The sequence below is a fragment of the Hylobates moloch genome, unplaced genomic scaffold, assembly GCF_009828535.3.
Source record: "Hylobates moloch isolate HMO894 unplaced genomic scaffold, HMol_V3 SCAFFOLD_7, whole genome shotgun sequence".
Lineage (NCBI taxonomy): Eukaryota > Metazoa > Chordata > Mammalia > Primates > Hylobatidae > Hylobates > Hylobates moloch.
The window spans coordinates 29,565,858-29,576,737 of record NW_026652282.1 but is presented as its reverse complement, the minus strand read 5'-3'; the positions used below and the strand labels follow the sequence as shown (position 1 = coordinate 29,576,737).

At 37.6% G+C, this 10,880-nt stretch overlaps 1 protein-coding gene and 1 pseudogene across 1 annotated transcript in view; one reads left to right on the top strand and one right to left on the bottom strand.

Annotated features, from left to right (window-relative positions):
* Positions 1 to 10,880, top strand: part of DMD (dystrophin) — a 2,251,240-nt gene that overhangs the window by 441,584 nt on the left and 1,798,776 nt on the right. The window lies entirely within an intron of this gene.
* Positions 7,909 to 8,081, bottom strand: LOC116812403 (U2 spliceosomal RNA; annotated as a pseudogene).

Below are 10,880 nucleotides of genomic sequence, written 5' to 3'. Positions count from 1 at the left end.
TGAGTAGCTGGGACTACAGGTATGAGCCACCAAGCCCAGCTAATTTTTGTATTTTTAGTAGAGATAGGGTTTCATCATGTTGGCCAGCCCGGCCTCAAACTCCTGACCTCGGGTGAGTCACCCACCTTGGCCTCCCAAAGTGCTGGGATTACAGGTGTGAACCACCGCACCTGGCCAAATTTCTTTATAGTTTCTTGACTTGTTTTTAATTTAGAAAATTTCCCATGTATATAGACACCACACGATTTATAAGGTAAAGCTGTTTTCCTATATCAATCATGCTTTACCTTTTTTCTCTTTCTCCTATATATGCTGCTTCCTGGAAGATCTAGGAGATGACAAGTGTCTTTTTATCTTGCTTTGCAAATCTAATCTTTTGCCATTTCTTTTTACAGAAATGAAAGCTTGTATCATGCATACTAAAGATGGCTTCTTATTTGGGCTGTAGGGCCATTTAATGAGTTATATTGAATTGAATGCTTTATAAGAGTTCAAATTAGTACATTGGGATACTCCTATGCCAGGGATGGATTAATATATCTGTCCATATATATACAGAAAAATGTGTGTTGCTAATTTCCAAATTAGAGACTACTTATTTTGAATTATCAGTATCTATGACATATTTTGCAGGTGGTATATATTTGGTTAATTAAACTGAGTTACCACTTGTATCAAAATTTGGTGTCTTTCTAAATATATCCTGAATATTTTTCTTCTAATGCACCTCACTTTCTGCTGGAACTATAGAAACACTTTGTAAATTTTTACTTGTGACCACTCGAACATTTACAGGACATTTTACCTGAAAATTTTTTCTAAGTCAGCAAAGAAAATATCCATGTTTCTGCGCGCGCGCATGTGTGTGTGGGTGTGTGTGGGTGTGTGTGTGTGTATGTGTGTGATGCTTGCTTATGAGGAATTTATTTTGGCTATGGTTCTTTATTTTGCTATTGCACTCTTAACATTTGTATGATATGTATTATTACCCTATAAATGCTTACACAATATATTCTTACAAAAATTAATACAAAGATTGGCCAAAATGTAATAGCATATGTTTTTGTAAATAAAATACCCATATACAGTCATAATAAAACTGAAGAGCGATTTTATACTTTTCCATAAAGCCAAAGATTAAGGGTGTAATCACTGCTTATAATTTACTAGGAGACTATAAAACAGATAAAAGTAGATGAAAGGATATTACAAATATCTGAATAAGTCACCATCCCCAACTGATCCCTTTGCTGTACACATGTTCAGACACTCTATACTAAACTCTAAGTTTATTTTTCTATTTTATAATTTTCTGTATGATCATAATTCAGCGTTTTCCTATATTATCAGTAGTGCTACCAACAGATACTACATTTTATGAAAAATTTTAAAAAGGGCACATGTTACATAAAACTAGGTTTTGAAACAGCTGCTTGTAATGCTGATATTTAGCACACGACTAGGTGGAATATGGATTTTTTTAATGAACATTTTTTCAAAGTTAGGCAATTTCTCATCAGTCAGTTTCAAAAGCAAAGTTAAAATTTGTATTTCAAAAAACCGGGTATGTTTTAAAATTGTATTTAATAATGTATTTTGAGAGTTCTCAATAGCAAATTGCTTGGCAGAGTGTAGTTTAAGAAGTAATAATTTTGAAGAGAAGTTGAATGCGGGTACTTTCAAAGTGTTAAAATTTTTAAAGAAGAAAATTAACCTTTTTCAGAATATACACTTGTTCATCTTTTATATTCTTTTGCCTTTAAAAAAGAATTGTAGTAAGAAGGGAAATTACCTTCTGTCATTGATACAAATTTTCCACAGTATAAATGCTGTTTATCACATTTGTATAATATGCATTTTCTATCAATTTTAAAAATTACATGTTACTATTTAACTCTGACTTAATTATGTTAAATATAAAATAATTCATTCTTTTATAAATAATCAAAACTATAGTTTTACTTTTTTTTCAAAATATACCACTGACTACATTACAGATTAGATTTTTTTAGTATACCAAACATACTTTCGTCTTTTGGAGTTATTGGAAGAGTAGCTGCTTTCACTGCCTTGCATTTTAGATTTCTCTATATAACAAGCATTTTCATCATTTTGGCTTATTCGAATAAGTCTTAATAAATAATAATACAACATTTAAAAATAAAATGTCATTTACAATTTTAACACTTCATAATTTTTACAAAATATCTTTACTTTTGAGTTTTTTACTTTCCTTTTGGTGTGACATTTTGACCTCCGATGTGATCTTCATTTCAACGAAATTTCCTTTTTTTAATTTGCAGTAGATGTGCATATATGATTTACCTGTGTAAGGAATATAGAGCAATAATGAATTGAACTATTCCTCATAATCACTTCACTTAAGAAATAGGGGGCTGGGTGTGGTGGCTCATGCTTGTAATCCCAGAGTTTTGGGAGGCTGAGGTGGTAGGATTGCTTGTGTCCAGGAGTTTGAGTCCAGCCTGACCAACATATCAAGACATTAAGTCTGTGAAAAAATTAAAAAATTATCTGGGCATAGTGGCATGCTCCTATAGTCCTAGCTACTCAGGAGGCTGAGGCAGGTGAATGGCTTGGGCCCAGAAATTCACGGTTAGACTGAGAGCTATGATAGTGCTACTAAACTTCAGCCTGGGCAACAGAGTGAGGGCCCTTCTCTTAAAAAAAAATAGAATAGAATATTACTAATACTCTAGAAGCCCTCGTCCACATGCCACCCTTCCCAAATGCACCACTATTCTCTCTTCCCAATTTTCATTTTTGTATTTATTATTCCTATTCTTAGCAACACAATTTTACCAGATGTGTATGTATTTTCCGCAAATATTTTTAGTTTATTATGCACTTAATTGATACTATGGAAGAACAGCTTTTAAGATATTATTCCAACTTAGGGAATTTTAAGGAAATAAGATTTGTATATAAAAAGTTAAATAGGAATACCAATTTGCTTTTGATTACTGTTAAATCACATAAGTTTTAATTTGTAGGAGATCATAGAGATCACAAAGCCCAATGGTTCCCAAACTTTCTTTTTTTTTTTTTTTAATCAACAAAACCTCTTTTAAAAATATATAGCGTAAGGAAGACAGAACCATAAAACTGAAATTATAGCAGCTCAACTGAATTGTGAGTTTCAACTGAACTCAATTTCAAACCCACAAAGAAGTCAAACTCTTTCCTGAGAATATATTTGGACCACACAGAGTTTTAAAAACATGTTTAAATTTATTTAGCTTATTTATACTAGAACCAATATAAGAATCCATAACATTCTGCATTAGAATTAAGTACAAACACTTTTTCTTTCCTTCTTTCTTTCTCTTTCTTTCTTTCATTTCTCTTTCTTTCTTTCTTTCTTTCTTTCTTTCTTTCTTTCTTTCTTTCTTTCCTCTCTCTTTCTTTCTTTCTCTCTCTTTTCTTTTTTTGAGATGGAGTCTTCCTCTGTTGTCCAGGCTGGAGTGCAGTGGTGCGATCTCGGCTCACTGCAACCTCTGCCTCCCAGGTTCAGGTTCAAGCGATTCTTCTGCCTTAGCCTCCTTAGTAGCTGGGACTACAGGCACGTGCCACCACGACCAGCTAATTTTTGTATTTTTAGTAGAGACGGGGTTTCACCATGTTGGTCAGGAAGGTCTCGATCTCTTGATCTCGTGATCCGCCCGCCTCAGCCTCCCAAAGTGCTGTGATTGCAGGCGTGAGCCACCGCACCCAGCCGTAGAATTAAGTACAAACACTTTCTATGATATTATACTAAATTAAAAACAGGAACTCAAAATGATACAAACTGAACTGAAATAAAATGAAATAATACAGTGAATGGAGTCCACAATTAAAATACCTACAAGGACCTGAAAGGCAATGGAAATAGGTGAAGCAAAGATCTAATTGCATATGGACATTGTGTAAATTGGAAAGAATACTGGCAAATGGCATGCCTGTGCCCAGTCTAAAATGGGTAACTGCTAATCAATTCAGCCTAGCAGTGTCCACGTCAGAATGTAGAGCTATTTTTGGCCAGATATTTTATTTTTCAAGAGGAACTTAAGAATCTGGATTGTATGTAAAACATGCTAGTGCACTATATATTTGCCTCATAAGTTGAGCACTTTTTTTATGTGTGCATGTTGTCTACTGGTGAATTCCAAGCACCTGGAACAGTGCCTGATATATAGTAGGCAATCATGTATATTTGGTGGGTAACTGGAAAAAGGTTTTCCAATTAAAAATTCTGTGCAAGCCTGAGGTAGGAGGTGGGCAGGACTTATTTCCCAGTCCCCAGAGGATAAAGTGAAGAAACTGGCAGGTAGCAGCAGGCAGCGACCAAGGGAAGTGAGAAAAACAGCAGAAACCAGCAGATGGCAACAAAAGTGATCCCCAGCAGCCCTCATTGCATATTAGCATAAGCCACTCCCACCAGCACCATGACAGTTTACAAAGGACATGGCAATAACCCAGAAGTTTCCACCCGTTTCCTAGAAAGTTCTAAATAACCTGTCTCTCAATTTGCATTAATCTGCCTCTTAATTTACATGTAATTGAATGTGGGTATAAATGGATATAAATACAGTAGCCAGCAGCCCATACCCTGCCAACTTGGGAGGCACCGCCTATGAGTTGTCCCTGCTCCACAAAGCACAGTAATGTTCACTAAAAAATAGCTGTTTAATGCCACCGGCTCGCCCGTGAACTCTTTCCTAGGCAAAGCCAAGAATCCTCCCAGGCCAAGCCCTGAGTTTGGAGCTTAACCTGTCCTGTATCAAATTAGCCAAATGTATCTCAGGCCTGAATTAGAGCAATGGCTACCAGTTCAAATCTTTTGTTTTAGATATTAGAGAGGCAGGAAGTGGCTTTCTACTGTGTACCATGATACTCAGGGCCCAGGAACTTCTTCAGAATCCCAATCTGACTTCCAAAACTCCAGTGTCTTGCCTTTATTTACTCTTGTGGGTGGCAGTAAGGGAAGGGAGCGTATCTCCTTAGCAAAACATCTTGTCAGAATACGGTCCATAACACAAATTATTAATTAAAGACTTACGTGGATGCTCAAATACAGAGCCAAAGCATAACCATATAACAATTACCTTCAAAGCAATTTCATTCTTGGCTTTTGGTGGAAAAAAACACTTAAAAATAAAATGATAATAATACATATGGGATTTGTGATGATATTTAGCTTGGATATGCTTTATTGCCTGACATCCCCTTTATTTTGGCAGAATACTATGAGATTCTCATTACGTTTCCATTTGCTGCGGAAAGTGGAGAAAAGTTCGGAGGGGAAGACTAATTAGAAAAATGGTTGTCTACTAATCCATTGAACTAAGCCTTCTAAACAGTCATGCTCTTCTTAATAGTATGAACACACATTTTGTATTGATTGCAGAGAATAAAGAAAAAGAAATGACTTGTTTTGAACTTTAAAATGGAAAAAATGAATACAAAATCCAGATAAGCCTTTGGGCATATCAACTTTTTTGACTTGTATTATATCACAACAGTTGGCAAATGATTTCAAGTTGCTAAAGCATAGAAACTGATAGCTATTTGATGAAAGCTAATAAATCAGACAGAACAATTAATGGATAATTTGGATTGAACAAATATGGAAGATTCCACCAATAAGAACCCTCCTACCTAAAACTATGTGGTTTTTAAATGAAGGACTCTCATAATGTCATAGATTTTCTCTACCTGTGCTTTATCTGAAAAGAAAAATCACAGCTTTTCCCTTCACCTCTTCATTCTCTACTCCTCCTTACATTTCCCCTTTCCTTCTTCCTTCCTTCTCCTTCCTTTACTCTTTGTTCTTTTTATTCCTGTTCTGATTATCTGTGATGTTTTCTAAAAACTTTAAAATTTTAGTCACCATTAATATTTTTTACAATGATTTAAGAAATTTATCTCAGAAACTAGATTTGAACCAAAGCCTTGTTTTGAACTTCTAATAAGTAGACTGAAGAACAAGCACTATTTTAGGGGCATATTTAATATGCAAAATAAAAAAACGCATAAAATGCCCAGTCGTTAATGAAAAACATATATTTTTGTAATTGCTGTTATTCAGGTGCTTGATGGCCCGTGTTAAAGTATCACTGGAGAAGATAAAAAGCATATTTCCTCAATGTGAAAACCCTCAAAAGAAAGGGCTATAAACACTTTATCCTGAATATTTGTTGTTTCAATTGCTGACATTTAACTTTTCATCTTACAGCAATTCAAGTTCTGTGTACCACAAGGTTCTTGAATCTTTGGATCTGAAAAATATTTTCCTTGCAGCTGTGATAATAATCTATCTCCTGATAATGCATTTAATGTGGCAAAGACACTTTTCTTAAACACAGTGAAAACTAAGTGTTCATTTTGTCATTGTAAAATGGTACATGTTTACTTGCTCCAAATTTTAACTTGGATAACCTTGAGGCATAGTTGTACATTTAACATCCTATATTTTGCTTGTCTTGCAGTCAAGTGAATTATCTTAGTTACTGGAGTGTTATGTGACACCAATTGTTTTGTTAGCACTGCTTTAAAAATAGCTCTATCCCTAGACCCCCTCAATAGTGTGTCTTTTAGGGCCCCGATTTTTTTCTAAACTATAGATTAGCCCTCAAGGCAACGTGGCCTCTTTCTGTTTGCTTCTCATTATTCCTGTAATTCCAATTATACATGTGACTCTTTGCTTTATTTTAAAACAGTTGTGCATTGCTGATGAGCCCTGAAGTCACCAGGGGTGGCTGGTGTCAATAGTGAGTCTGTATATGGCTATTTTTATCCATAAAGCAGTTTACTTTCTGTATGATGAAAGGCGTTAAAGTAAAACCTGCCTCCTATTATACCCTAGGGGTGTAATCAAGAGGGATTTGATCATAGCATACCAATTAAGCAGGCTAGAGCAGACTGCTCTGGGTTGTACTAAGGAGTAGGGTGTTCTCCACAGATTTTTGAACTCTTTATTGCAAAAGCATCAGGGCACAGCACATCTAATTCTTTTCATCACACAGCTGTGTACATAAACCTCTGTATATAGTTTCTGCTCAGATGCTGTGCTCTTAGATTTAATTTTCTTATAAGTCATTACAGCCATGATCATTCATTTAAACCTCGGCAAGATAAGCATTACTAGTTCCCAGTAAACCAGATGATCTCTTCCTCTAGATTGTATTTCCTCTCATGAACAATTATAAGATTATAAGACTAGCAATGTTGCTTATTTACAGTGTACTACACACACACACACACACACACACACACACACACACGTTCATTCCAAGCCAGCAGCCAGCTCAGCATCCTTAAAAGCTCTCAACCTCAGCTGAATATATAAATATCAGAATTCTCTCTACCACCCTCAGTTAGAAAATGTTCCAGTTCTGCTTTTAAACTTCCACTCCAATTCTTCTTGCTAAGGCCTGGAAGCCTCAGGGTTTCTTTTATTGCCTTATATACACCTGGATTATTCCCCTCTGTTGAAAACTATGTCCCATTGGAATGGGACATAGTGCCCAAGAATGCTCTCAGAAAACGATCTTCCACAAGCCAGAGCCAAAACCCAAACCCTTGACCCTTATCAACCTTGACGCCCAAAACTCCAGGTGTGGATTAGCACAGTAACCCGCAAACCCACTCCTACACGAAGGAAGATTTTTCTAGAACAACTACAGCTCTCCTTTTATATTTTTGGGTAATTCACTTACGATGAACTGAACCAGAAGTATAAAGTATTTGCTCAGTTCAGTTCTTAATCTTTGTTTTGGCATTACAATACTAAACCACTTGCTTTGTCATTTTCATGTAGCTCATAAAAGAAAATATTACTGTATAAAATAGATTCTGTAGTCCTTTACTTGTTGTTATGGACTGAATATTTGTGTTTTCCCCAAATTCATATGCTGAAGCTCCAACCACCAATGGAATGCTATTTGGAGATGGAGCCTTTGGGAATTAATTAGGGTAAGATAAGCATATGCAGGTGGGGCTCTGATCTGGTGGCCAGTATAAAGAAGACACCAGAGAGCTTGCTCTTTCTACACTTGATCTTAGCCAAAAGGCCGAGAAGCGATGAGAGCTTGCTCTTTCTTTGCCATGTGAGGACACAGGAGAAGGTTGTTGTTTACATATCAGGAGGAGAGCCCTCTTCAGAACTTGACCATGCTGGAACACTCACCTCAGACGTAAAGCCTCCAGAACTGTGAGAAAATAAATTTCTGTTGTTTAAGCTGCCCAGTCTATGGTATTTTGTTACAGCAGGCTGAAATGAGTAAGACACTTGTATTGTCCCTGCAGTTGACATCTGACTCTGTAAAAACACCCATGCATACACACACGTACACACAAAACAACAACATAACCAGTAAGATAGGTAATCAAGTATATGGTAAATGCACCTGATTGCAATAATTTACGCATACCCTGAGAATGATCCTGTACTGCAGACACACCTGAATGTGTTTTCCGAGCTACGGAATCTGGGAGTAGCCCAGCAAGAGAGCCCTTCCTTGTCTATGAGGCACAGCTGAGCCTCAAGCGCGTCCCGTGGAACACGGGCCATACGTACAGCGGATTGAGGCCCTGAGTTTTGGGTTGGGTGAAGGTTGCCAGGTGAATGTCATTAAGGGCAATGTGTTAACTGAAAATCCTATATAAACTGCATGCTGCCTCCAAGCGGCGTTGGTTTGCCTGCTCGGTTCACGGCTGCCGTCACTACCACTGTGCTGCTTGGATCTCTTGTCCGGTCTGCCACCACTGGATCGTTTCTGTAGGTAAGGCACTTCTCCTGTCTAGCCCACCACTACTGAACTCCCTACCCTGTATGTAAACCCCTAATAAAACCCAATGCCTCATTTGCTGGCTATGGGTTTACTTCCTCAGTCTCTTGAACCTGATGCCTTCCCTATTGAGGTTAATAGGGGTTCAGTACAACGTCATGATGTGAACAAACACGTTTATTTGGGCAGATGTATTGGTCAGCTCCCAAAACAATAATATCAAGTAATAATCATTACTTCCAACTTAATGGTTTTAAATAGCATTAATTCTCATGGTCCTGTGGGGTTTGGCTGACCTAAGTTGAACTAGACTTGGTTCTGCATCAGGCTGGTAGTTGCTAGGCTTGGCTTTCAGCGGCAGGTTAGGTTTGGATTATCTTGGATGTGTCACATACAGAGGCACACACTGGAATGGCACCGGCCACCCAGTGCATGTTTTCATAGGTTGTCGCTAGATAGCAAGCCCAAACATGCCAGCCCATCTCAAGGCTCTGCTCCTGTCATGTTTTCTTAACACCCCATTAACCAAAGGATATCACATTTCCCACCGTAGGCTAGATATGCTATTCTATTCAGTAGGAATGAGAAAATGGGGAACAATAAATCAACGTACAGTAAGAAACGTAGGAGATTATTTACTAGCACAAAGAAATGAGTTTCAGTGGGCTTGCTGCTTTTTTGTGGATATGGAAGAAATACCTAAAAAAAAATTTTCCAGCTCCACTACAATATTCGAGAAAAAAACTGAGGTGTGTTCACAGTTTACTACTTTGCTTAATAACTCCACGGTTTGTCAAAGCAAATTTAATAACCTCTGAGGGCTTTTAATGGCTTTGATAAGACAAAATTACTGAGGAGGAAGATGGTCACTTTCACATCCTGAGAGATGCATACCGTGCAAGGTAATTTACATCTTGTAAACATATGTTTGCAACCATGTATAGGAAATAGGTGGTATTCTCATTTTTTTAGGGAAAGAAATGGAGGATATAAGAGAATGAGTAATATATTTAAGAGGACACAGCTGGAAACTATGGTATAATCTGGCTCTAAATAGGGGCTTTTGTGTTACATTGAACAGAGATAAATTCGGCTTATGTTAAGGATGCATGGGGTAAAAAGGTCAAGAAACTGAACAACTGAATAACCAAACAAGTAGGTGAAACCATTTGGTTACTCAGTTGTCTGGCCAACTGAATAATCAAAACAAAAATGTCACATTAGAAAACTACAATCAGTGGGCTGGGCGCAATCCCAGCACTTTGGGAGGCTGAGGCGGTGGATCACGAGGTCAGGAGATCGAGACCATCTTGGCTAACATGGTGAATCCCTGTCTCTACTAAAAATACAAAGAATTAGCCGGGTATCGTGGTGGGCGCCTGTAGTCCCAGCTACTCGGGAGGCTGAGGCAGGAGAATGGCGTGAACCGGGGAGGTGGAGCTTGCAGTGAGCCGAGATTGCGCCACTGCACTCCAGCCTGGGCGACAGAGTGAGACTCTGTCTCCAAAAAAAAAAAAAAAAAAAAAACCTACAATCTGTGTAATTTGAATAATTGAACTATTGAGACCATAGTGTAGCTGCTGATCTATCACGTCATGGGATTCCGTCATTCATTCTCATGAATTAACTACTCTCAGTTCTTGCTTTTAGCATTACCTCTACTCCCTAATGATACATGATTGTTACTCTAACATAAACTTCCCAAGAGAAAATGTTTGATAAATATCATAAAATCATGAAAATATCTGACAAAGTCATCATCTTGCATCATGTATGCGAGACTTAAGTTTGTAACTCTTCCCATTCCTTTAAGTTGGTTTACAGCTTTGCTTACACAATCATTGTGGCCAGAGAGACAGAATGTACCAAGCGTCTAGGCCTGAGCTGGGAAACAATGCCAATAAATAACACAGTATAGGGGATGAGAAGTTTGCCAAATAATACTTGGTATAATGTTATGAAAGAAAGGGGGCATTAAAGGCCGGGCGCTGTGGTTCACGCCTGTAATCTCAGCACTTTGCGAGGCTGAGGTGGGTGGATCACGAGGTCTAAGAGATCAAGACTATCCTGGCCAACATGGTGAAACCCCATCTC